This window comes from Canis lupus, chromosome 29 (assembly GCF_003254725.2).
Source record: "Canis lupus dingo isolate Sandy chromosome 29, ASM325472v2, whole genome shotgun sequence".
NCBI lineage: Eukaryota > Metazoa > Chordata > Mammalia > Carnivora > Canidae > Canis > Canis lupus.
Window position 1 is genome coordinate 18,898,047 of NC_064271.1, and position 26,996 is coordinate 18,925,042.

The 26,996-nt window shown below is 42.4% G+C and overlaps 1 protein-coding gene across 13 annotated transcripts in view; it reads left to right on the top strand.

Moving 5' to 3' along the window:
- The window catches only part of SULF1 (sulfatase 1), a 175,553-nt gene that overhangs the window by 16,140 nt on the left and 132,417 nt on the right, over window positions 1-26,996 (top strand). For 6 of the 13 annotated variants that reach the window (XM_049103768.1, XM_049103766.1, XM_025477927.3 and 3 more), the window contains one exon: window positions 17,547-17,641. The exons of 2 other annotated variants lie outside the window; for them this stretch is intronic. The gene's annotated coding sequence lies outside the window, so the exon portion shown is untranslated. Of the gene's footprint in view, window positions 1-7,434; window positions 7,604-8,343; window positions 8,484-16,592; window positions 16,748-17,546; window positions 17,642-26,996 lie in introns of those variants that run through there. 5 more of the 13 variants (XM_025477929.3, XM_025477928.3, XM_025477930.3 and 2 more) reach the window with 5 other exon arrangements.

Below are 26,996 nucleotides of genomic sequence, written 5' to 3' on the forward strand. Positions count from 1 at the left end.
TCCTTTTTCCATTAAGCTTGGTTGATAGTTTAACCAATTTCTTTATCATATGGCTGGTAGTTTTTAAATTCGGTTAGTGACAATTTTTTCCAAGAACCTAGTTTGTATGGAAAGACGTAAGTATGAAAAAGCAGTACCGCATCTTACTTACATCAACAGTGGCTCCTGACATACAGTGAGCATTCAATAAATATTTGTTAAGTGAATGAATGATCTTTGGAGCTCTCTATAAAGCTTTTAAGATGTCATGATCTGGGCAACCCAGGTGGCTCAGCGATCCTGGAGACCCTGGATCGAGTCCCACTTCGGGCTCCCTGCATGGAGCCTGCTTCTCCCTCTGCCTGTGTCTCTGCCTCTCTCTCTGTGTCTCTCATGGATGAATAAATAAAATCTTAAAAAAAAAAAAAAGTCTTGATCTAAATACTTAAACACAAGACCTAAAATTTAAATTGGTTCAATTCACCAAACTTCGGGTTTATAGTAAAGGACACCTTCTCAGAGCCAGAAAGAAGAAATAACAAAAGAAAACAAATTCCACATTTTTAAAAAAGCCTTTCCCTGGAAAGTTGAACTGCTCTGTCGATAAGCTGACAGGTGTGGCTTTTGACTGTCCAAACAACCTCTTAGATTATCATCTCTTGTCTATATGACCAAAAGGGATGCTCAGTCGCACTGTTAGTTGGACTTTATGGTTTTTCTCTTTGCTCTAATCAATTGGGAGGGAAAAAAAGTGAACCCATCTGACTTTCTAAGGTGCCCTCACAGGCACCCCCTGAGCAATGATACAGGAAGACCAGTCAGGGAAGAGGGGAGCTCAGGATAAGCAGTAGAATATACAACATAACGTTTCCCCCTCTCTTCTTCCAACCCACACTTACAGCCCTTCCTTTTGTGGTTTCTTCCCCCTCCAAAGTTTTCGATAATACTCATCTGTATATATTTTTCCTCAGATAAGAATGGTTAGGTGAGCTGAGAAGACCAGCTTCGCCTTCTTCCTTCCTCTGTTAGTAATATGACCCCTGTCCTGACGCCTCATAGTATCACAGCACACAGATACCTCAGGTGCACCACTTAACCTTACTGCAAGGTAAGGGATGTTCAAGGTAAAAACTGCATTCATGGAAGTCAGTCACATATCAGGACTCATGTTATTCAGCTTGGCACCTGTTTAAAGCATAGAGCAATTCCTTTCAGGAACGGCCCATTATCACTCCCTTTGCTGTCCATCATCCTTGCCTCAGGCTCTGGCTCTTAGCCTCTCATTCTTCTTCCTAATGCACCTGCCAGCTCCAGACAGGGGTACTTGCAGATTCTGCAGAATGAGGCTTTTTCCTGTCTCCATCCTCCGCCAGCATCCCTCAGAGAGTGCGTGCTCTGCAGTCAGGTGTGCCCAGGTCTCTGTCCCACCCAGCTTCTGCGTTCTCTCCATCTTCTCGGCCCGATCTGTGCTCCTACGCTTTGCCCCAGTTCCTTTCTCAGGCATCTATGTCTTTACGTGCAGATTATTTCTTCACCTGCTCACAGAAACACTGGAGGGGACCGTCTGAATTTGGCACAGACTGAATTTCTTGGTTGATGTTCTCTCTGTTTGTATTTTCTACGTCTCTCTAACCCACTGTTTTCTAGCAAAGGCTTTCTCAGGATTTCTTTTTTTTTTTTTTTTTAAGATTTTATTTATTTATTCATGAGAGACACAGAGAGAGAGAGGCAGAGACACAGGCAGAGGGAGAAGCAGGCTCCATGCAGGGAGCCTGACGTGGGACTCGATCCCAGGACTCCAGGATCAGGCCCTGGGCTGAAGGCGGTGCTAACCCCCTGAGCCACCCAGGCTGCCCTCTAGGGATTTCTAACAGAAAGCCCAACACCCTGCGCTTACCTGATCCCTCGAATAACTGTTTGTCCCTCAGGCTGAAGTCACAACAATAAGAGTCATGTTATTGTTAATGATTATCAATCATTGCCTTTTTTAAAAGATCCCTATTGTTTTCCTTTATATAATTAAATATTCATATTTAAGCATAGAAACCTAGGCAACGGTTGACAGGGTCACCCCTTGGCTAATGCTTACTGAAAAAAAGGAATATCTTTTTTATTCAACTGGGGCAATTAATACCAAACTCATGCTTAGGACGGGAACTCCCTAAAGGACTCAGAAAAGGGAGAAGAAACCGAAGCATACTGCGTACTTAGCACATGATAGACGCTGCTATTCACATTCAGGCTTTGTTATTCCTGTCTTAGCTGGTCTAGTTCTATAAGTAGACGAACTAGGTGGAAATACTACACACCTGTAGAGCTAGGAATTGGACCCAAGTCCGCCTGTCTCCGAAAATCAACACCGTCTCTCAAAAGAAAGTTCTATATAAATGCTCAACGGTAAAACCCAGTCATTAATCACGTGAAAGCAGTTTACATTTTCCTGCAATTTACACCTTTTTTTTTCCAGACTAATTAAATCTCCAATGCTGGTGAAGTGCTTCTTCCCACAATTTACTAGGTTTTTTGGTAAAAAGCTAAATGAAGTTTTGCTGTGAAGCTGGCGAGGAAGAGAAGACTGAGCTTCCAATAAAAACTTGTTAACTGGTGTGCAATACTGTGCCTATTAAGAGCGGAACTCCTACAGAATACAGACTGGTCTGTACGTTGCTTGTTAGGGCCGGCCTAAGTGCTCATCTCTTCGCCTGGTCCCTTGGGCTCATGCCCAAGCCAGCCTTGGGAGGGTGGGAAACAACCCCCACCCCCAGGAAAACACTATTGGTAATTTGGAATCTAGGGCACCCCAATGCACGTGCTGCTCCATGTTTTCTGTAAGGCATTATCACTGTTCCAAATAAGCAAGACATACACGTGCTTACTTAATGTTTTCCTTTGATTTACATGCCCTTGCTTCTTAAATCATTTCCAGAAATCCTTAGGAAATGTGAAATAAATGTGTTATCTTTTCCTCCAACAGAATGTCAGATCACTTCTTGAAAGATCCTTTCCAAATGCTTTAGTTCAAACCAATTTTAACAAACTTGAATATATACGCCATAATTAGGAAGCCAATTTATTCAGTTAATTTGCATCAGTCTAAATAATTTTTCCTGACAGATGACTTCCGTTCTGAGTACCGAGTACTTTTTAATCCTAGTCAGGTTATTGCTAAGGATAAATGATTTCACATTTCTCATAAAGATGCCAGTCATTAAGAATATTAACGCAAATTCCTTCCCCTTGAATAGAAATGAGCTGTTATGTTAGCAATGTTGCTGCGTCAGCTTTTCTATTGTCAAATACAACAAATGATGAGAAAATCAATTTACTCTTTAGAATTAGTCAAGTGAGGAATCCTTTGAAGTGGGGGTGCAGGGTTTTGCCTGGGTTCTATAATCACATAAAAGCGGGTACTGTATATATGTTGGTAAAATGTTGTGAAATTTAATGAGGACTATTTGCTGCCGTAGACCTTCCAGACAGAATCTATCTCTGAAAAAGAATTCCCCAGTCCTAAAATAGAGGTTTGATGAGCAGCAGATGTGGTTTAAATGAACCCTTGTTCAACTGAACTAAGAATATATTTTGATCTGTAGGAGGCATGGGCCAGAAAAGGGGGTGGAGGGGTGATCCTAGCACAGCCTCAGCGCTGAGCTTGGTTGTGGAGTTTGAATATATTTATTTACCCCATAAAGTTTCTCTTGTGAGGCAGGATGCAAATGAGCTTTTAGTATTAACTAATACTCTCTAATAGTCCGAGGATGCCATACATGCTGCTTACGAAACAATTTACAGTTTTACTTTGTAGTCCAAGAATGTGTGGAGGAAAGAAACTCAATCGGTAGCCATAACCTTTAGAGTGATCTATGCCCTGGCAATGATTTCCAAGTTCCACAACTTTGTTTCTCCACCCATAAAGGGAAGATTAGATCGTTGTTCAAGAATGACAAGCATTTAATATTTGGAAATGACTAAATAATGAAGTGCCCGGATTCTATAGAAATGCTAAGGAGAAAAGAAGATTAATTTCAAACCAAAATCTAGTACAAACATGACCTTCCTATTGCAAATCTCATGAATAGGAAAAGAAATTACATCTAAAGCTTTGTTTCTAGGGCTCAGAATTTGGAAATATATTAATATTGGAATGTTTCAGATGGGAAAAAATAGAGACCTGTTTATTATAATCTCTAGTCTGTGGAGATGAGAAAAATTCTTTCTGCTACATTTTACAGAAAGAATGCAGTTAGTAAATATTTAAATGACGGGAACGGAACGGTCATCTTTTCTTTTGCCGTTAGGCAGGGCTAAACTTAAGTCATCTCAGGAAAGAGAACAATGCTGTTGCTCCCAAAAATCTCCAGGTGAGAATGATAAAAATTAAAACGAGCAGATGGGAAAGCTCTAGGGCCTTGAAATTAATAAAGGTCAGTTCTGGCTGACATAATTTCGGTTAAAATTCATTCCTATTCGCAAACAGCCTGACACTTAGCAAAACTCCAAAGGAAGTGATATTTGGCACTAGTTCTCTGAAAATTCCATTTAGTATTAGTATTCGTGTCTGGTCATTGTTTTGATCACCTCCTCTTCACTCCGACGGTGAGGAAAGTCCTGACCTAAGGTTCTAGAATGACCAAACGCAGGACATCCGACACTGTACACATGGGATCAACAGGGCTTGTCAGTGACATATCCTAACCACCCAGGGAGGAAGACACTCCATGCCTTTCGAGCTGCACAGAGGTTGCATTTGGGAAGAGAGTTGAACAAGAAAAGGCTGTGGGGGACAGGCTTTGTAGTAACAAGAGGGTGAGGTGTACCTTGATTTCCAGGGTGGGATACGGTCGGCTTGTTTCAATGACTGTGTGGTCTGGCAGGGAAATGAAACTTATTAGGTTGAGGACCAGGTGGAGCGCAGCTGGTCCAGCTGCAAGAAAGCGAGCCAGGTGGGGAGCCTTTCGCACTCGGGAGGGGAGGGAGTTCGCTTTCCCTTGGCTATATATTTGGCCCCTCTAAGAGTAACATCTCTGCCACCCATACTGTGTCTCATGGGAAGAGAGGTGCTTTTGACCGGATTAATGAACACGGCGATGTGAACAGTCTTCTAGCGAGAGTATTCTCAGGCCGAGCCTATCTAAGTAGCTGGCTGACTCCTGCAGAAGTATCCTTTGTGACCCACTTTGATTTGAAGGAAAAGCAGAAGAGAGCCCCAAATCATCCAGACAGATTACATATTTAATTCCTCACTTGATTTTAATTTGCCACAGTGTGAACGTTGAGTAATTTGAGACTTAGAGCCGAAGGGCCGAACATGGTCCAGCTCACTGAAGTGAAGGGGTTTCTGCTCTTCCATTTGACATGAAGAATTCCGTCAGGAAACGGTCAGGTCTCTCTCACTTTCTCCGCTATTTGGTAAGTGAAAAGATAAAGGATGTAGGGAGACCAGTGGCTTCAGGCGGAGCTTGGACACCTGAAGTTAATGCTGGGCCTGTCTGTAAAGTCTTGGGGAAGGCATTTAATCTCTCTGGCCCCCAAGTTCTGTACTTTTTCATGAACAAGTTAAACTAGATCAAGAGTTTAAGAGTAGTTTTTTAGTAGCAAAACCGTTGTTTTCAAATAAAACTTAAGGTCACTCTATAAAAGAGAAATGAAGCTTTGTATTTGCAAGCCCAATTGACCTAGCCTCCCTTTCACCTTTCCTCCTTCCCAGTTCTTCCCCCAAAGATTCCTAAAGCTATTCCTCTGGGGCCTAGGGTTCCTTAGAACCCAGTTTGAAAACCAGAAGACGAGCTACTAACTCAGGTCCCCACCAGCTTTCAGCAGAATGGAAAAACTGTAGTCAGGGTAGCCAGATAGATGTGGGTTCAAATCCTCGTGTTACCAGTTTCTCCATCTGAAAAGCAAAGATAAAAATCGCTGTTTTAGGACAATCGCTACGTGAAGAAATGCATGTGAAGCATCTAGCCAGCGCCTGAACCTCGTAGGGCCTCATAAATGGTAGCTATAATAAACATTATGGCTCTGATCTGAGCAGGACAAAGTGAGGAAAGATCCTATACATGAACTACTCCATTGAGTAGTTCCTCTGAAATTCCTGAAGCCAAAACCCCAAGAACTTAAGGCTAACGTTTCTCTTTAGAACCTGCATTGGGTTTTTATTGTTCCACATTAGTGGAGGCGGGAAAGTTCTTCTAAATGACTGAACATTTTGTATGTACTGGAGAGCTTGTACGGTGTAGACACACCCTAAGTCTCTTAAATGACGCCATGGTCGATCCAACCACCACAGATGGAATTTAAAGCACGTTGCTCTCACCAAAGAATAACAGCGGAAACGTCATTAAGAACACTTTAGCACGAAGCCACAAGAAATTCAGTACCTGACAGCTCACGGTCTGTGTTTCACCCTGTATCCTAAAACAATTCACCCGAGAGCTGTTGTTCATTCGTGGACCTGCTGTGGTGATAGCCTGCGTTCTTTCAGTCATGGAGGAGTTCCCCCATAAAATGCATCCCAGAAGTCTGATTTCTGAAAAATCTCACCTTTGGGGAATTTTCCTGGCATTCTATTAAGTAAGCACCACTTTATAGGTCCTCTAAATGTGCAGTAGCAGAGGCTCAGTAGACTCCAGCCATCCTGTTATCCTCACGAACTTACATCCAAGAGGAAGCGGACTCAAGTCAAGTTTGGAGGTGCCCTTCTCCATTCTATAAAGCTTTCTATATAGCTGTTCTTTTTAAAATTTATGAAAAGTTCCAAACATGCACCCCCACCAGCGTATGGCCCACCTCCATCATCAATACTTCACCACCAGGTTGGCAGCACTCACCTGAGCCTGCAGCTTAGACCCAGCAGCCCCTTTCACTCCAAGACTGACCCCCAGGTAAGATCACGTCTGCCGTCAGCTAAAGGCAGTGCACGCTTGGGGACGCCTGGGGGGCTCAGCCGGTTAGGCCTCTGCCTTCGGATCAGTTTATGATCCCCAGGTCCTGGGATCAAGTCTGGGATCAGCTCCCTGCTCAGTGGGGAGCCTCCTTCTCTCTCTGCCTCTGCTACTCCCCCTGCTTATGCATATCTGCTCTCTCTCTCTCTCTCTCTCTCTCATTCTCTCTCTGACAAATAAATGAATAAAATCTTTAGAAATATATATATATGTTTAAAAAATAAATGAATAAATTCAGGATACACTCATTAAGTGCCTGCTTTATGCGGGCCCCTTCCTTGTCCCATCGGCTGGATGTGGGGAACCTATGAAGGCACATGGCACGAGTGAGGGATTACAGCAGAGGCACAATCAGCAGAGAGAGAAGAGGGGGGAATTTGGGAAGGATTTCGCGGGGAAGTTGGGATTTAACTAACCCGGAGTGCAGACATTCCAGGCTGAGGAGGAGGATGTGAGTAAGGCTGGGAAGTGAGGGAACCAAAGGCCGCCTTTAGCGTGTGATTCATATTCTAATGTGCTGGGGTAGGTGAGGCCGAGGGCGGCCTGGGAAGTCCGTAATGAGCTTGGAGACACCTAGAAGTCTTGCAAACCGGGATGAGAGAGTTCCTCAGGCCTTGGGGAGTTGCTGGGCAGCAGCGCCCCGGGAACGGGGCAGGACCTCCACCGTCTGCAGAAGAGAGGAGGTAGCAAGTCGGGGAGCGGGAGGGGAGCGGGGAGGACTGATGCTCAGTGGCTCAGAGCTGGGGGCTGGGGCTGGGGGTGCGGGGGGACGCCCAGGCTCGGTCTCCTGCTCCCACGGAGGAAAGCCCGAGGCCCCTAGGGACTGCAACTCGAGGCTCCGAAGAGAGGGTTCAGCCCCCGGCTCAGGGGACCCGCTGCCGCAGCCATCCTGGGGGAAGCAAGAGCCCGGGACGAGAGAGGAGCGAGCAGAAGGAGCACCTGGGCCGAGGCTCCGAAGCAGCAGTGTTTACCGAGCCCTTGGTCCCTCCAAGTACCACCTCTGCCGGGCGCTGCCACCGAGCGGGCGCCCCACGGGCCGCGCCCTCCCCCCCCCCTCCCCCGGGCCGCCAGCTGCGGCTCGCTGTTTGTTTGCCGAGGTTTGCATACACAGACTGAGTTGCCTTTTTCTTTTTTTTCCCTCCCCGTCAGTTGAGCAGTGTCCCGAAATTCACCCCCAGCGTAACTTCTGCCTCCGCTCCTCCTCTTCTTGGAACTGCCTTTTGTTTGTCTGGCAGCCTTGGTTCGGGGGGTGTGCGATGATAATCACACGCGCGGGCTTATGTAACCCTCCTCATCCTGCAAGCCCTTCGCGGACAGACCCTAATGACTCTTGGGGCCGCTGTCCGGCCGGGCGGCTGCGGCGGCGGAGAGCGGACCCCAGCCCGGGCGCGCAGGCCCCGGGCCTCCCTGCCTCCCCGCGCCTCGGAGGTCAGGGCGGCGGGGAACGATGCCCCTCGGCCTCCGGGGGAGGAAGGAAGCCCCGCTGCCTCCTTATCTCCGCTCCCCCGCACGCTGCCGGTTCCCAGAGCCGGCTCTCCAGAGGGGACCGTGAAGGCGGCGCCTGTGAGTATGATGCTCTGCTGCTTCGGTAGGAAGGAAGGAAACCAACTTTCCGCACTGCCCTTGCCCGTTGGGTGGTATCTAGTCCCGGGAAGCGTTGCCCCGGCCGGGATTCGTAGGTGATGGAAAGTTGAGTTTCTGGCCAAAGTCCTCCACCCAGTCGAGCCCCTCCTAAAAGCACCGGGAGGGGAAGGAGGCTTGAGTCGATAATTCACTTCACAGAAGAGCACCCGGGCCAGGTGCCGAAATTGGCCCCTTGCACCGAGTCCTGGCGGCTTCTGACTGTTGGGGCACCACCTCGTCACCCCAGACAGGAATCCGGGTTATTCACCTGGCCTGTGGGACAAGCCCAGAAGACGGCAGGACTTAAACCTTCAGTTCTGCAGCTTGCAGGGCTCCCAGTTTCAGACAAATGTAATTGTTGGGAGTTCCTTTCCACACTGTGAAATGAATCCCATCTTTCGGTGTCGGCTTGGGACTTGCACGGGCTTGTGTAAACTCTACAAAACACGTTGACTGTAGCGGACACGCGAATCGTTAGGGGGTTCTTCACTGCAGAGCTGAAGGGTTCAAATATTCAAGGAACATGGGCACTAACTTCTTAAGCCCTGGACAAAACCAAAGCACCGTCATTGTACTGTGTTTTGGTAAAGAATGCTGAATTAACAGAGTATTTTTCTCCGGGCTGATGCTCGTTGCTTTGAGAAATTGTCTTTCAACAAAAAGTGAATTTAAAACCCGAGAATAACAGTAAGGAAGGTACGGTTTCTGAACTTGAAGTTCTGTTTTGGGTAGTTGTACGACTTATATTTACAAAACCATGATTATAATTTGGTGCACTGTGGCATATAGAAAATCACTGTCCTTACTCAGGTAAGAAAGCTAAGAAATGGGGATCCCTGGGTGGCCCAGTGGTTTAGCACCTGCCCTCGGCCCAGGGCATGATCCTGGGGTCCCGGGATCGAGTCCCACATCAGGCTCCCTGCATGGAGCCTGCTTCTCCCTCTGCCTGTGTCTCTGTCTCTCTCTCTCTCTGTGTCTCTCATGAATAAATAAATAAAATCCTTTTAAAAAAATTTTTAAAAAAGAAAGCTAAGAAATACAAAATGACAAGACCTCTCACTTTTAGTGCCGTTAAGTATTCTGATGAATCCACTGAGCTGCATTGTCTTTTTTTTTTTTTTTAAGATTTTGTTTATTTATTTATAGAGACACAGAGAGAGAATGAGAGGCAGAGACACAGGCAGAGGGAGAAGCAGGCTCCATGCAGAGAGCCTGACGCGGGACTCGATCCAGGGTCTCCAGGATCACGCCCCAGGCTGCAGGCTGCGCCAAGGCGTTGCGCCACCGGGGCTGCCCTGCATTGTCTTTATCTTTAGGCAAGCAGATGTGAAAACCACATACAATGAGCATGTATAGATGCGTGTGTTTGCGTTTACATGTTTAGACATACAAATGCGTGTGAGAGTTCAGGATACTTAAATACATACTTACACATACATATGGCCTCACATTTGTTGTATCTATCTAGTGCCCAGAATTTTGTGTGATATAATATCCAACATGGGCCACGTGGGAAGATTTCATATCAAATTTCGGAATGCAATAGAATTATTCAGTAAACATAGGAAACATCCTTTAGAATTATGTCTATTTAAGGATCGCTTTAAATGACATTTCCACTTAGAATTCTCTGTGGCTTCCAAGAAATTCTAAGGCGTAATTAAAGCTGAAAATGAGACTGGATTCTAGTTGCTTCTACCCCTAAATTTAAAAGTGATCTGTCAACACTAACTTCTATATGCTAGTTAATTTAATTACAAAGATCAGCCACATAATCTCAACATTAGCTTCAAAGGCATACTCGGTCATAGTAGAAAGAATACAAACCATGATGGGGTCCAGATTTGAGGTTTGCTTTTGCCATTACCTGGTTATAAGACCAACAGCAGGATCTTTAAGCTTTGTGGCCTTAGGTTTCACGTTTGTAAGATATGACCACTTCTACTGCCCCCAAAGACTGGATTGTTGAAAGCACTGAAAGGAGATCATAGATGTGAACTACTTAGTACAGTGTTGGGAAATAGCAGGGTTTCCATCCATTTTAGGACTTTTCCATTTACTCTATTTTTTCATCTTTGATTCAATCCATTCATTTATTGAGCATCTAATATGTGTTCCATGCTATGCTAAGGACTAGGGATGCAAACTCTGCTCTGGAAGAGTTTATAGTCTGAGGGGACAGTTCGAAACGACAGATAATTTTCCTAACAGTGCACTACCTGCAAAAACAGAAGTGCTTTTTAGATTAAGTGACAGAATTGAAGCCAGAGTGAGTATTTCTGCCTAGTATCCATCAAAGGATGACAAAGATGACAGTGATTGCGTGAGTTTTAAAGCATCAGCCAGAGGTGTGAAAGGATCTTGCTGAAGAGGAGGATTAGAGAAAAGAATGTGTGAGAAAGCCTGGGGTTGGTGCTCAAGTGTTGAATCTATGAGGGGCTGGAGATTTAGTCTGGGGCCCAACCATGACTACTCCGGTGCCTCATGCTGAGGTGTTTAGACCTATTACTCTAGGAAAACTCAAACTCCTGCATGGACCTGCTCGTGATCTGCAAAAAGTCTGTTTTATAGGATCATATCGATATATATATAAAAAGCTTGGGCTGAAACGTAAACCAACTGCATCATTAAGACACTGTTTGGTTTAAGAGACGAATGTATTTATTGGTAGCAAACCCATCCCAATGATGGAAGCATGGCACTTAACTCACCAGCACCCGCATTGTCAGGGTGACCCTCTAATCAATGGAATCGATGGAGGACTTTGCATGGGGAGAAGGAGGCAGAGAGTAGATACGATTTTTGTTTTAGGAAGGTTTTACATAGAGCATCTAGTATCCAGTACGCAATGGGGGTTGGGCAAAGCCGGAGTGGGGGTGGTAAACTAGGAGACAGGTTCAAAGACTATTGTAGTGTACAGTGAGAAATGCTGAGGTCCTGAGCAGTGCAGGTGGATGGACGGCAGGGCCAGATACCAGAAAGATTTAGAAGGTAAGACATTCTCGACTTGGGGGCTGAATGAGAGAATGAAAGGAAAAAGGAAAAGTCTCTATTAACTTGGGGCTCAACTAGGTAGCTACAGTGGAATACCATAAAACAAGAGGAGGCACAACTTTATAACAGAAAATTGAGTTCTTGGCTGGGAGGGATGTTGAGCTGAAGTGCCAATAAGAAGGTAGACTGCAACATTGAGTAAAAAAAAAAATCAAAAAAGTGTTTTTAAGAAGTAGAAAATTGCCAGATTTGTGGGAAGGGGATTTTTAAGCTCTCCCTATTATGCTCGATGCCCCCAAGAAATGTCAATATCTGGGCTTACTGGGCTCTGAGCTTTCATCTCGCATCCCTGCTGTTGAGCGGATTGTTTTTCCATTAACTTTTCAACAGGAAGGCCATGTCTAGGGCAGTCTTGCCAATAGCCATGCATACCCTTTAAAAAGACTAATTTGTACTTCCTCTGAGCCTTCAGCAATTAGGAGAGACTAGGAAAAAAGATCTGTGGGCTAGTGGAATACTTATTGAGGAAGAGCACATATTTACAAAGAATATTTAATCATGAAGAAGCAGCCCTTCCTCAGCAGACATTTCCATGAATTAGGGGTTGCTCTCAGAGACTAAAGAAAAGGAGGTCATTTCTAAGACTAAGGCAAAGTTGATGATTTCCCATCTGGCCATTACTGAGCCTACAACCATCTCCTCCTTCCCTGTGACAGGCAAGTTCTTCCCATGTGCTTGAATGGTACATAATTGGAAAGGAGGGGTGGGTAACATTTGTGAATTTTTAAAAAATGACAACTGGAGGAATTTTAGCATTTAGAGTGAATTGAAAACAATCTGATTAGCAGACAGGAAGCTGTGACTTTTTAAATCTTTGAGGTCTGATTACTTGATAACCTCAGTTTTCTTATACCTTTCACCCTTGCTGCACTCAGCACTTAATCTTCTGTGGCAAAGCCTCGATCGGATTTCCTGCATTTCAGAGTGCCTTCCCCACCTGAACACTTCAGAGCAAATACCAGTTATTATGAAGGGGGCTTAGCCCCAGACTTTGACTAGTCTCACAAAGTCATATAATATTTCTTTCTGGAAAGTAAACTGTATCAACATATTTAAAAACAGATTTAAGAAGCTCTTTCCACTTGTAAATATAAAGTTTATCGCTCATCAGAAAGATAGTATTTGGTTATAAGCTAAATTCCATCTGGCATCTGATAGTTCACTTCAAAATTCCCCAAACTTCAGAAATTATTTTGGGCTTTTGAGATCATGAAATAGGTTTCTATTTTTACCAAAATGTTTCCGCCATAAAAAAAAAAAGAAAGAAAAGAAAAGAAAAAAAAAAAAAAGAAAAAGGAGAAGTTCCAGAAAGGAACTGTTACTGTATCATTTATACAAAATAATCACCATATATATTATATTTTAGAATGAGATGAACTTGCATCATGGGAAAGTTTATTGTGGAAAGAAGGAGCGAGATCTATTTGGGGAAATTCCCATTAGCACAATAGAAAGTATGAGGAATATACTGAGCTTCCATATATGGTGCTGGTCATTCCACATGTAGGTTACTCAAGCCATTTAAAGCCTTGGCTTCATGAGCAAGTGCTACACTCCTCACAATCTTTTTGGGCTTGCTGACAGAATGATTTACTCCAGACGGGGTGCTGGTGAGCCACTGTTGCTCTCCTGCGCAGTGTTTGAAGAGTGGGCTAGGGCACAGCTGTGCAGTCCCCCCAGACACCTGAGTGCAGAAGATTGCTGAATGTTGCTTCATTTCTGTGCCGTTCGGAAAGCTGGAAGCTCCCCAACTCTCTCTTGGGTTTGGCTTCCTGTTCACATGTTTTCTGGTCTCATGTCATTGTGCATGAAGTAATAGTCCCACATGCGAGCACCATTCACAATGGCGAGATTTGTGTGGTTCAGTGCAAGTTTTCTAATGAGGACATTTTGGGCCTTCCAACAACTCCTTAGGGAAAGCCGTTTGGAGCTGTTATTACTTTCCAAGGCAGAGCAAGCAAAGACAGAATGCACTCCTGCAACAAGACGAAAAGCCACTTTTAAGGAGAAATTAAAGGACAACTGCCTAAGAAAACGAAGCATTTGCCTTACACGTCCATCTCAGTGTGTATGTGCGAACTGTGCAGGGAAGTGCCTCCAGTTCACCGTTTAAAAACATCAGTTACTGTTTCAGCGTTTCACTATGAATGGTGCTAGTGTTTTCCACGGAGGACTGTTACTTTAATGACATTTCTCTGCAGCAAAATCGGATGAGTTTACGAAGTTTGGGAGCCAGGAAATGCAGCTCAGTTTCTGAACAACTGAAAGCAGAGAGAGTTAAGTTCGATCATCTACTTGCTTATAGCACGGATTCATGAGTGCTAAGTACGACAGCGCTCATACAAACCAAACTTTGAAAGCACAGCCCTGAAACTATCAAGCTCAATCTTCCCAGTATGCTATCAGCAGGTGAAATTCTGATGCACACCCACATTTATTTGTGGATGTATTGTCAAATTAATAGGCGTACGTGCCAATGTTTTCGAGAATTTTAGAGCAGAAAGGGATTTTTTTTTTAAGATTTTATTTATTTATTCATGAGAGAGAGAGAGGCAGAGACATAGGCAGAGGGAGAAGCAGGCTCCATGCAGGGAGCCTGATGTGGGACTCGATCCGGGGACCATGGGATCACCCCTGAGCCGAAGGCAGATGCTCAACCGCTGAGCCACCCAGGTGTCCCCAGAAAGGGATTTTGAATGTCCTCCAATCTTATCTGTGTACTTTACAGAGAAACTGAGATTCGTATGAGTGCTCTCTTTCTTGCTCTCTCACTCTCTCTCTCCCCACATGTGTTTGCGCAAGACACATCTGAGTCTTGTGCTAAGTCATTGCTTACAGAAAAAATTGTAAATCTGGCTTAAGAAAAAGGGAGGGCAAAATGACCCAGAGCCAGGCCAGTGATTCCCTGCTTCATTCAAGTTTGTATGTCCCAGCTTCAGCGCCCAGCGGACCAACAATCTATCCTTGCTTCAGGAGCCATTCAGGGTCTCAGATTAGATATTTTTTACCAAAGCTTGAATAAACTCCAAAGCAAACCCAGGACCAATATGTGACTCAGATCCTGACATGAAGGGATGCTCCATCAAGGTACATGGTACTAACCCGTGGCCACATTATTGATTAGAGTATGAGATGTAGACGGAGCCTCAAGTATAACCCTCACGCTTAGCGATCCTAAAACCTGATCGTGAAATGAGCCCTTCACTCATATAAGCTGCAGTGACAACAGTGGGGACTGTATAACTAAATGCCACATTGTGGCACAGATTTTTAAGTGTTGGAGTGCTGGTGAAAGAAATGAAAACGAAGGTTGTCAGGAAATGTCAGAATTTTAGTGGATCCCAGAGAGGCACTTAGAATTTGAATGTATGGAGCCAATAATGGTGGACTTTTCTAGGTAAAGAACAGCGAAATGAAAGTGTAAATAGAGTCTCACGGCAGGAGGAGAGGAGAGGAGGAAGAGGGATGGGGGGAGAACCCTGAGGAAGCTAGGCTGGTGGGTCCTCTCCTATAGCATTTCCCAGCCTGACCAATGGACCACAGAGCCCCCAGTATTGGCTTATATTATTATTCTACTAAAATGTCACTGAAATATGTACCCTAAAAAACGTAGGTATAAAAGACTTGAATTATACTTGTATAACTGTACACCCCTAATAATAGCATTATATTTAGATCATTGAAAACCCAAAAGAAATTACTTATTAAATATGAATAAAACCATAAACCAATAATATTCTCTTTAATATTAATTTTCTTTGCCAGACGATGCTGTTTTGCTGAAATTAAAGAATAAGTTTAAGCAAGTGTTCATTGATGAAATTGTTTAAAAAAAAAGGCAAACTTTTAAAAAGATTTTATTTATTTGAGAGAGAGAGAGAGAGCACGAGGGGGGCAGGCAGAGGGAGAGGAAGAAGCAGACTCCCCAATGAACAGGGAGCCAGTGTCCCCATCTCAGGATCCTGGGATCATGACCTGAGCCAAAGGCAGATGCTCTGCCGACTGAGCCACTCAGGTGCCCCCATTTGCCTCTCGTGAGCACATACTTATCAGCCAGGTATTGAGGCTGCCTCTCTTCTTCCTCTAATAGCTTATGCAATTAAATTGTTACATTATTCTCCCACACATTATCATTTTAATGATGACAAATCAGAACCCTCGTTTATAAAATTTATGAAAACTCTGGTTTCATTCCATTAAAATATTTTTTGATTGCAAGTTACCACTGCAAAGGCAATTGTATCTTTATCACAGGTTAAAAAAAAAGAGAAAAAATTTTTTACCCCAAGTAATAATAATTGCCAGTTTAATGTGTGCTTATGTTGGGCCATGAACCCCTTTCAGTTCTTTACATGGATGCTAGCATGTCATCCTCACATGAACCGTATGGGTTAGATACTATCCTCAATCCTCATTTTTCAGAGGATCCTGAGGCATAGAGAAATTAAGTAATTCACTCAAGGTCACATAGCCAGTGAATTCAGGCATCTGATTCCAGTAGTTTATTCAGAATGACTACAAAAAGGGTGTTCTTTGGCATTGGGCTATGCCAGCATAACCACAGCCAGATACTTAACAGTTTACACTCCTGTGTAAACTCTTACTTCAGGAGATCACAAGGTGTCATGCATAATTATAAATATAAACATTCACATGTCCTCTAGGAACGTGTTTAAAAAGTAGACATCTTTGTGACGCTTATAATAATTTTCAATAGTATCAGAGACATGGGAACAGAGACTGTAAAAGTTGTCTTGGAGCTCACCAACTCCCAGGATGGGAAGCACAGGAGAACAGTCAAAAGGTCAACTGGGTTGGGTGTGCCAGATTAGGGAGGGTGGCGTAAATGGGTGGAGGAGTTGAGCCTCTGTCAGGAATGGAAAGAGACATGATAAGGGTGGCGTGGGAGGAAGGGTCCTGCGGCAATAGGCCAGCACCAGAGAGGCCCTACTGCAGCAACCTCTCTATAAGAATGAAGCTTCCAGAACAGAGCAAAGGACCAGGTACTGCCGACACTTAACCTGAATCACCAGGGCCAGTTCAGATCCAGAAGAGATTCCAGGTCTATTTTATTGAGGGAAATAATCTATATCCATTACCTCTGAGATTCCCCTCTTCATGTATCGACAATTGTTTTTGCCAGTGAAGAGGTAAGAAAGCTCCACATGAAATGTTTTAATATTTATGCTGCAAGAGAAATCCTTTTTAAAGGTAAAGGAAATTGAGGGTTGTTAAATTGTGTGTATTGTTTTCCTATCCTTTTATATTTCTGATAGCTTATATTTTCTTACAAGATATATATTTTTTCTACTTCCTCTTCTATACTATATATCATATAATGTATACATGTTAAAATGTGCTATTGATGGCAGCAAGATTGCATTATCAGGTACTTACTGAGTTAATCTGGGTGTTTCCTTTAATAAAAGTATTTAAGTTGATTTTAGTTACATTTTTCAACTGCCTTAAATGCAGAATAGAAACAAATTTAACCGCTTCTAAATGCTTACTTTGCTACTCATCAAATAACAGCTTGCAGCAGCTCTTAGGAGATTTTATGAGTCAGGACATTTTCCTTTCAAACAGGTGTCACAACCTGAAATTTGATGTCACTCAACTTTTAAACTTGGAACACTTTGTAAACTTTTAAAAAGAAATTCTTCTTTATTAGTTTTAGGAAACCCAGTCAAAGAATAATATGAAATGAATCTAAGGGAAAGTCTCTCTGAAGAGAGAGACGAATGGAAACTCCTACAAAAGCACTGAATTACCCACCATATTTCAAAGTCTCTAGCAAGTGATTGTAAGAAAAGCAGGGTGGATAAAATTTGAAGCATATTATTCCTAATGATGTTCCCCCTTTGAAGTTGTGAAAGGGCGCCAGCAGAAAGATGAGAGCAGCCACTGATAAAATGCAACTGAGGGCACATTTGCTCTCCTCCATTGTAGGTGCTGACGGCCACCCACCACCGTCTGAAGAAGGCGATTTTGGCAGATGACATGCAGGTTCTCCAAGACAGAGTAATTGCAGAAAATCTTCAAAGGTACTCTATCAAACATTTATCTCTTGATTAATTAAACCAAGGCGCTAATTAAACCTGCACACCCCATGTCACTTGAAAAGGGGCTGTTCCATGGATGGGGAATAATTGTAAGAAACTGAAAAGTCCTGCACCTTCCTGTAGCATTTTCATCCTCCCTGGCTGAGAGAGCTAAAAGGAGCCTTCAATGTGATCGAGCCATTTCATGAAATTAGTCTTCAGGGATGGCAAAAGAACCATCTGAATTAAGAGTATCCAAAGAATTAGGGGCACCCAGCTAGCTCAGTCAGTAGAGCCTGTGACTCTTGATCTCGGGGTTGTGGGTTTGAGCCCCACATCGGGTGTAAAGATTACTGAAAGAAAGAAGGAAAGAAAGAATCATAGAACTTTATTAACATGTCATGAGCTGTTAGGGAGCTCACGGGGATTAGAGGCAGTGAATGGCAGGCCCGCTACACCCAGCCATCCAGTCTCAGGTGAAAACTTCAGGTATCAACTGTCTTGTTCATAGATCTGCCTTGACACTTTCTGGCCTTGGCCAAGTAAATATTAGTGCCAGAGTGTTGTGGGGCCAGGAAGAGTTACAGAGTCACACCTAAACAATACAACCTTGGTTGCAAAAATATTCTTAGGGGTGTTGATTCATGTGAGTTTACAGCCCCATGTGTCTGTCTTTCTCAAATATCAACATTGAAATGTGTTCCCTTCTACCCCAACCAAACTAATGCAATGGAAACTGTTGAGTTCCTACTGCTTTCAAATTGCAGCTTTTCAAAATCATTGCCCTTCCTTCGCTTGTTTTTCATCCAACATCCTGTGTTGGTCCAGGTTGTCTTGGATAAAGTCCTCTAATCACCAAAAAGTTTGTGGGAAAAAAAAGTTTGTGAACCTCATACAAACAAAATGAAATCTTCAACAGGCCTGGCCTGAATTGAGGATTGATTTATCCAGCTTCTCTTTCTAATACTTACAGAAGTAAGCATTGTGTCCACGCTACAAATGGCAAGTTTAGCAGGGAAGTATCTGGAAGTGTATGGAAGTCTGGGGTTAGTTCCTTAACAGAAAATCATGAATATTGCTATTTTTTTTCTGTAATTCTCAGTGTTTTGTGCATAGATGAGCTAGGGTATCACCAGAAATTTATTGGAAGCTGGTTATCCACAAGCTAAATAAAAAATAAGAGAAAACAAGTTGAAATTTAGGTCTCCTTCCTTCAAAACTTCAACCAGGAGAGGAAATATTGCAAAACAGAAACTAAAAAAAATATCTGGTTAGAAATTAATTCAATAAGCAGTAGAACTGTGACTATTTAAGAGTTCTTCATCTTCTTGAGTCAGTTCTCCATTTAAGGGGTAATTTAATCACTTTAAGCATTATATCCTTTTTATTTTTCAGCATATTCTTATTATGAGAAAACAGAAGTACATTTAATATTGGATCAAGTTAGAATCACTTGGTCACATTTGACACACAAAACACTTCTTAAAATTCTGTAGGTCTCCTATGAGAGAAGTTTCCAGTCTTTTTCTGTTTTTGGACTGGAAAATTCCGATTCAAAGTCTGACCAATTGCTAGCTTCAAAATCTCTGCCCTTCCTCATCCATCACTTGAGCTGGATTCGATAGGCAGCTGAGTCACTTTTCACCACCACATCTGTACTCACAGATCCACAGTCTTCCCATCTGGTAAATTTTGTAGCAAGAAATGAGTCCTTTCTGTGTTTGCTCAGACAGGTTTATAAAATAAGGACCACTTTAATGAGCCTTAGAGCTTCAAAATGCTGCCCTGTGCACTTTTGATCGCCTCTCTGCTCCTGTCATCTGAATATAAAGTTCTCTCATTTAATATTTTTCCAGCTTTAGGAACTGCTTACCTGCAGTTCATTGAGTTGGCATCACCTCCAAAATAACACAAGAGACAGAACCAGGAGATGCTATAAGCAAAACTCAGAAGCTGCCTAAGCATCTCCTGATTGTCCAATTGCCAGAAGACTCTCTCTTGGTCCAAGGAGAGATGGATTGTATTCACATACAATAAGACAACAAAAGGATAATTAAATTTCACAGCTTGGGGGAGATTTTGAGGGTTCTTGTCAAAAATGTTCACACCTGTGGAACAGACTGTTATTTTTTGTGAAGCCTGGTTTTCAGCTTGAAATACACCTGCCAAAATCTGAATGGCCGCTATTGTACCTTCTGGACTCAAAAAATGCTCTGTCAGACAAGGTTTGGGGCACACAGATGGGATAGCTTAGAACAGCGACTGTGTTGTTTGTAAGGAAATTAAGACCTTTCTTAGTCCTGTTGATGCCTATTTAGGATGGAAAATTTTATCATAAGTATGCCTTAGCTGTGCCTCCCTGGCACTTTATTATTTTTTTATATTACCTTAATAATTTGTTATACTTAATGCCTTAATTTAAATTTAAGAGCTTTTGTTAATTGTCCATATTGCCCATGGACTGTAATAGTAAACTACATCTTTTCAATGAATCAATTTTAGGTTTAGGCCCTTAAAACAGCTAAAATTATCCTTGTATCCACTGAGCATTTAAAGGTTGCTGCAGAATATCCAGAGCTGAATTTGGAGGTGCTAAGAAGCCCATTCTTCTTTGTGAACATTCTCGTCCTTAACATTTCGCATTGCATATCCTAATGTCAATTAAAATAACACATTTGTTGTAAAACAATATAATAACGATCCAATATGAATTTTTTGAGGTAATGCACACACACACTTAACCCCAGCCCATAAAGTTTTTTGTATATGAATTTGTGCAATGAGGACTCCTAGAAAATTGCCACTATTTGACTATTTTTGACCCATACAAGCAGCAATTTCATATGGTACTACCTAATATTTTACGTAATTGAAAACTTAGAGAATATACGTTTTATTCTGACTCTTTTACACTATTGTATCAAAGTAATCTACAGTTTCTGCAGTGTCTTCATAGCTCATAGTTTGAATTTGTGCATCATTCTCTATTACACGGATGTGGGGCATATTAAATGGATTTTAATTTTTCCCTGTAAGAGATAACACTCAAAAAAACCTAACCCACGTCTTCCTTCACACCGTTTTATTTAGTTGCCTTTGAATGCCAGTTTTGAAACTAATGTCTTCTCCGGTGTCGTCCTTTCATCCCTCCGAAACTAAATACTTTCATGTGTGAGTCATCAATACAAATCTAAGTGATAAAGTGAGCGCTAGTATGCGTGAGCTACCAACATGCACACATGCATACACACAGTTAAATGGATCTGTTTAGACAGTACATCCTCAAAGCCAATGAATCTGTGTTGAAAGAAAACACCAAACCTCAATAGGATGAGAAACATTGCACCCATCAGCCTGTGCCACCTTTAGCTGGCTTTTCTCCATTTTCATCTGACAGAGACCTGTCCTAGCAGATGGTCTTCTCAGTATGCTTTGGCAGCCAAGAGAATAGAGCTTTGTCTAATATGGCAAGGAAACAAACTCTGAGGATATTAACCCACCAGAGGAAAACCCTTTGCTCTTGCCATAATGGTACATTCAGGCAGGAAGTTAAGAGGAAAATAGCTACTCCCCTGGGGATGAGGAGTGCGGAGCAGGGAGGGAGGGGAACAGTTTAATTATGATGAGGGTGGGGGTGGGGATATGGGGACAGTCACAAGTGGAGATCAAGAAAAAAGGATGGGATGATGTCATTCTTTACTGGGACAGTCACTGAAATGAAATCAGGTCACACACAATGGTCTTGTTCTGTGCCTGCAACCATAAGGGTTACAAGAGATTACTTTGTGGCAATGCTTGTTAGGAAGAGTCTAAGGGCCCTGATCACGTTAAGATATCCCCCCAAGACGTCTTTAAGATGGAGAAGAAAGGCAGGATCCTTCCATCTAGTGCCAAAATGACCCACACTAGGTGCACAACATTGTGTTAAGGTCTCCTAAGGCACAGTTTAGGAGAGAAAAAGTCTGGATTCTTACAACAGTGAATTTTAAGAAGCAGAATGCAACTCCACAACTTGGTTCCAGGCCAGATGTTTTAAATGGATGCCCTTTCTCATAGGATAATTTTGAATGACATTTTAAAGTTAAGATGGAATATATTTCTCAGTATAAAGTTGCATTTTCTGAGAAGAAATACTGCCTTGTACTGTGTTAGGGCATTTTTAGGACTAATTAACTCTGCTTACATAGGAAGCATTTGATTTGTGTCCATGCTGAATCCCTAGTGCCACTGGTGGCAGATGTACTCAAATTTAGGTTCCTTCTCTTGATGGTGTCCTAATTTAACCTCATTCATCTGCTTAGATTTCACAAGAGGGCATCACAATTACAAATGAAGGTCCAATGTTCTAAAAAGTCATCCCTGGTATAATTAGGTGATAGAGTCAAATCCTGTTATTAAGATTCTGTTGTGATTGCATGATAGGGCTTAAGACAAATAAGTCATTGACTGAGGCTTTTTCTTACACGTTTTTGTTGCACGAGTATTGACAATAATGGAACTGGAACACTGGGGCTGCTTCCATTTCCAGCTGCAGGTTACAGAATTTACAAAAGTTAATATTAAATTTTGGTAAACCACTTGTCTTCAGGTGCATGTGTATATTCAGGAACAAGGTCCTTCTCTCTTTTGAAGAGACCTTTACAAAAAGTAAATGCAAAATTAGATTATAGTGAGAATTCATATTTGTTTTATGATTTTGCCTTCAAATTACTAGGAAATACTGTGTGGTAATCTCAGGTGTAGGGGAAATGGTGATACGTGACACGTGTGTTTGAAAGTTGCCTTGGATCGTGGCTATCACAAGGCAAAGAGGCACATTTTGAAGGAATCATTTTGGAGGCCAGATTCTTTCTTTCTTTTTTTTTTTTTTTTTTAAGATTTTATTTATTCATTCATGAGAGACACAGAGACAGAGAGGCAGAGACACAGGCAGAGGGAGAAGCAGGCTCCATAGAGGGAGCCGGATGTGGGACTCAATCCTGGGTCTCCAGGATCACGCCCTGGGCCGAAGGCGGTGCTAAACCATTGAGCCACCAGGACTGCCCTGGAGGGCAGATTCTCACAGGAACTTCAGGGATTTCTGTTGCCCTTATTTTGAAACGAAAGCTGATGAGGCCACAGGGCCTTTGAGAGAGGATAATTATTTAAAAATAAAAAGTAACCAGATTATTCCCAAACAAATGATCAGCATCATCAGAACCTCCCAAGTTTTTAAGGCAGTGGTTAATTTTCTTTTCTGTTTATTTTCTAGCAGGCTTTAAAGAAATCTAAGTCCATTAACCAGAGCCAGTTGATAATAACATCTAAAATGCAGGTGTTACTTTAAGCAGATCTGTTATTAACAGGGCAGGTAAATCAAGCATGGCTTCTGACAATGGGATTCACCATAAAGGTAATTTAAAAATTACTCGCTTCTATAGTTTTACCAAAAAAAAAAAAAAAAAAAAAAGATTTGATGCGTTCTCTGCATTGAAACGTATTTATGTATTACATAAAGTAAGAATGCCCCAGCGCATTAAATCTAGTCCACAACATTCATAGGAGCCTGGGCTAGCCAGACCAGCCAGACGCGATGATGCTCCGTAGTGCACAGTGACCGTGGGAGGGGGACCAGCAGCCAGCCGTTCAGAGCCATCAGTTGCCCATGCTGTAAGGGATATAGTCATATTGAGTATTTCTGATGACAAGTTTGCCATACTATGATAAGTTTGCCACCACGTTACTAGTCACAAAATTCTGCTGTTCGAAGAACACTTCCCTAAGAGTCAGTTCCAATTTTAAGCATTTTGTTGACTGTGTAACTTTCTGCAAAATTAGAATATACTCGTCCCACTTCCCTCACTAGGCTATTGTAAATGGAAGACCGAAAATGGAAAAGAACATCCAGGGGGAGGGACAGATGTATGGAGCCCGTCAAGCACAATCTAGTGCTGTTGTTGTAATATTAAAAGGCTAAGGTATGGCATGGCAATCAGTAGTTCCCATTATACTGTTCTATTCCCAGCGCCTTTTTTCTCCCTCATTATTCTTTTAGTTTTATGTCTCTGCCAGTAAACTAATCCCAATGTGTATTTTTGATGGTTGGCAAAAAGTCAAAAATGCTTTGCAAAGAGGGAAGGCTATAGAATCACTTGGATTGTAACTATGCATTCAGTGCATTTTTCAGAAAAGCTTCAGAATGAAGTATCTTTAATGGCTGAGGCATTAAAAATAAGAGTAAAAAAATAACTTGTATTATATATACACTTGTAGTTGTTGGAATTCAACGAAGGATTGACTCCCAATAATCTTTATGATGGTGGGGGGTGGGGGGGAGAGACATGTAAGATTAACTCACCAGGGATGGGTGCTATTGCTTTTAATATCTTGTTGATTAGCTCCTGTTGTGCACTAAAGTGGTTCAAGAAATTGCCGTCATCTGCATCCCCTCAGACAGAAGCCAGAGACAAAAGGTGACATCGTCTGTTCTCTGTCACAAGACTTCCTTTCTGTTAGGGAAATACTTAATTTTCTGGTTGCTTTTTCTACCGAGAATCAATCAATCTTTCTTTCTTTCTTTTTTAAGATTTTATTTATTTATTTGACAGAGAGAGAAAGAACACAAGCAGGGGGAGCAGCAGGCAGGGGCAGAAGGAGAAGCAGGCTCCCAACTCGAGGATCGATCCCAGGAACCCTGGGATCTTGACCTGAGCCAAAAGCAGACGTTCACGTGCCTGAGCCACCCAGGCAACCCCAAGGAATTTCTTCTAAATGGCCAATACAGTATCAGCTTAGTTCTTTGCATGTGCTGAAATGTACCTTCTGGGTCAAGGGACAGGAATGTAATTTATATCCCACATTTGAAAGTCCACCTTAGTTTGAAGAACTTTCTCTCTTGTTATAGAAATATTGAGACAGAGTTTGTATGGTATGACCTGTGTACATGTGTATGAGTAACTCTTCCAGTGACAACCAACTCCTAAACATTAATTCTGACTATCGAAATGTGGATTTTTTTTTTCTCCCACACTCTTGTAGACAGTAAGAACATGCATCTACCTGGGAAGAACTAGGCTGAGCTACATGTAGCCTTCATGGCTACACATACACGGTGGTGTGTGGAAGGGATGTAAAAAGAGCCTTTCCTACCTTAGGGAGGGAGCCTTTGGGATTCGAGAGTTATCACCAGCCAAGGTGATCCTGTCTTCTTAAAGTGGAAAGCAGCCTCTTTGTTTCTAACTTACGGTGGTTCATGGAAAAGTGTAGCATCCTGGTTGGGAGCCCAGATTTGGGAGACTGCCTGGGTTTGAAGGGCTTGCCATGTCATTTATTAGCTGTGTAACTTCATTTCTTTGTGTCTCAGTGTCCTCACCTGAAAAATGGGGACCAATAGTAATACTGACTTTGTCTCGCTGTTTGGAGGTTTAGATGTTTCCATGTGTATAGAGGACTCAGAACAATGCCAAGCCCTCAATATAGTGCTTTATGCATGTTAACAATCATTATTATTTGCACAAATGTTAAAAATCCAGAAATGCACAAAGGCTACAATAAGGTCCCATCACATTAGTCTGCCCATAATTCCACGCTCTTAAATACACACACATTCACTGTCAGTGCACCAGGCGCTATAGAGAGAGCAGTCACGGGCCATAGCACCCTTGCTGGGGGAACTGGTGCCAGACAGGAGCAGGGTGAGGGCCTCACAAATAATAGCAATCGTAATACCTTCAGTTTACACACTTCCAATATGCTTTTGTGCACACTTATAATATTTGTCGAGGGCCAAATAACATGATAAATGGAAAAGTACTTTGCAAGTCTATTATCAGCATAGTGATAAAACCAGCTTTTAATTTTCTAATTTCCGATTTCCCCTTAGATTTGCCTAGACCTGGGTTCGGCTTTTTCCACCATCCATCCAACCATGATTTAGCAAATGCTGACTGATAAAAAGCCCATAGTTACCAATGTGATACAAAGACTCTCCTTATAAAGACCTGGATGATTCAACAGGCCCTGATTCTGACCCCCAACGAGCTGCATATTTATTCTGTAGTCTACGTTCTGAGATCCACAGAAGCATAAAATGGATTTGCCTCATGAAAAAAATTTTTAATCCTTTGTTTATAAATAATGTACATTTGGTGGCAGGTTTTTTACAGCTATCATGGTTTAAATGAAATAATTTCAAAGCTCCAGGTTGACACCTGTACAGCACCTGTTCTTCAAATTGTACCATTACTAGGATTCCCTTGTTGATATATATATATATATATATATATATATATATATATATATATATCCTCAGAGAATGATAAAAGAAGTATCTTGAAGAGAGCTTTCCTTAGTATTTTGGAGATTTTTCACACAGTGGAGAGCACTAATTCTGCTTATATTTGATTTTTCTGAAAATGACTTTTCACATATAAAATTCAAAACTCTGATTGCATATCAAATGTTGCCACAGCATCTTAAAATATAAACTTGGGGTTTGCTTTTCCACTTCTTTCTTTATGGTTAAGTATGTAGATATGCCCAGAGCTGGCATGTCCCTACTGCACCAAAGAAATTACAGAGAAAGAGCTTCATACATGAGTATTGTTCACTCTATCATCCCTCTCAGCATCTCCCAAGTGTGAAAATTAAAGGTTATCATCGCACGGCATTAAATGAACGACAATGCGTGATGAAGAATCAATTACAAACCTTTTAGGCCATCCAAGGACGGCCAGTATGAGAGAAATATGATGTAGTGAAAAGAGAGTAAAGATTCTCCACCATTTACTAGCAATGGAATCAGGCAAGATGCATGGCCTTTTGAGCCTCAGGTGGCCTTTCGATAAAACGCGGGTAATAGCGTTTATCTCATAATATTGTTGTGAGGGGCTCAGAGACAAAGTGTGTGCAAAGCACCAAGTGCAGAGACATGCCGATAGCACGCATCTGAGAACATTCATCTCTCTTTTCAACTTGTCTTAGCACAGAATGTTCCTCCTCCTTCCTTCTCATGCTATGGGACCTAACTTCCTAGCCTGTCCCAGCAAGGATCCCCGTGCCCCCCAACACTCCCATCCAGACTGCTCACACGCCCTACACACCCTTCATAGAGCCTGGAATGTCATAGGGCCAGAATATTCTTTTGCCACTTCCTAACAAAAGCTACATACTGTAACCCGTGTAAAATAGTGCTTGATTTCCTCATGGCCAGAATTTGATTATTTCTTTTGCACTCCTGTAGGCCACACTTTAATCATGGTTCCTATTTATTTAAGTCTTGTTTGTATCATACTGTCGTTTACATTTCTGTGCCTCACATTAGGTGAGACTGGAGGATCGTCCTTTCATTTCTTACTGCATTTGGCACAGTACTTTGAGA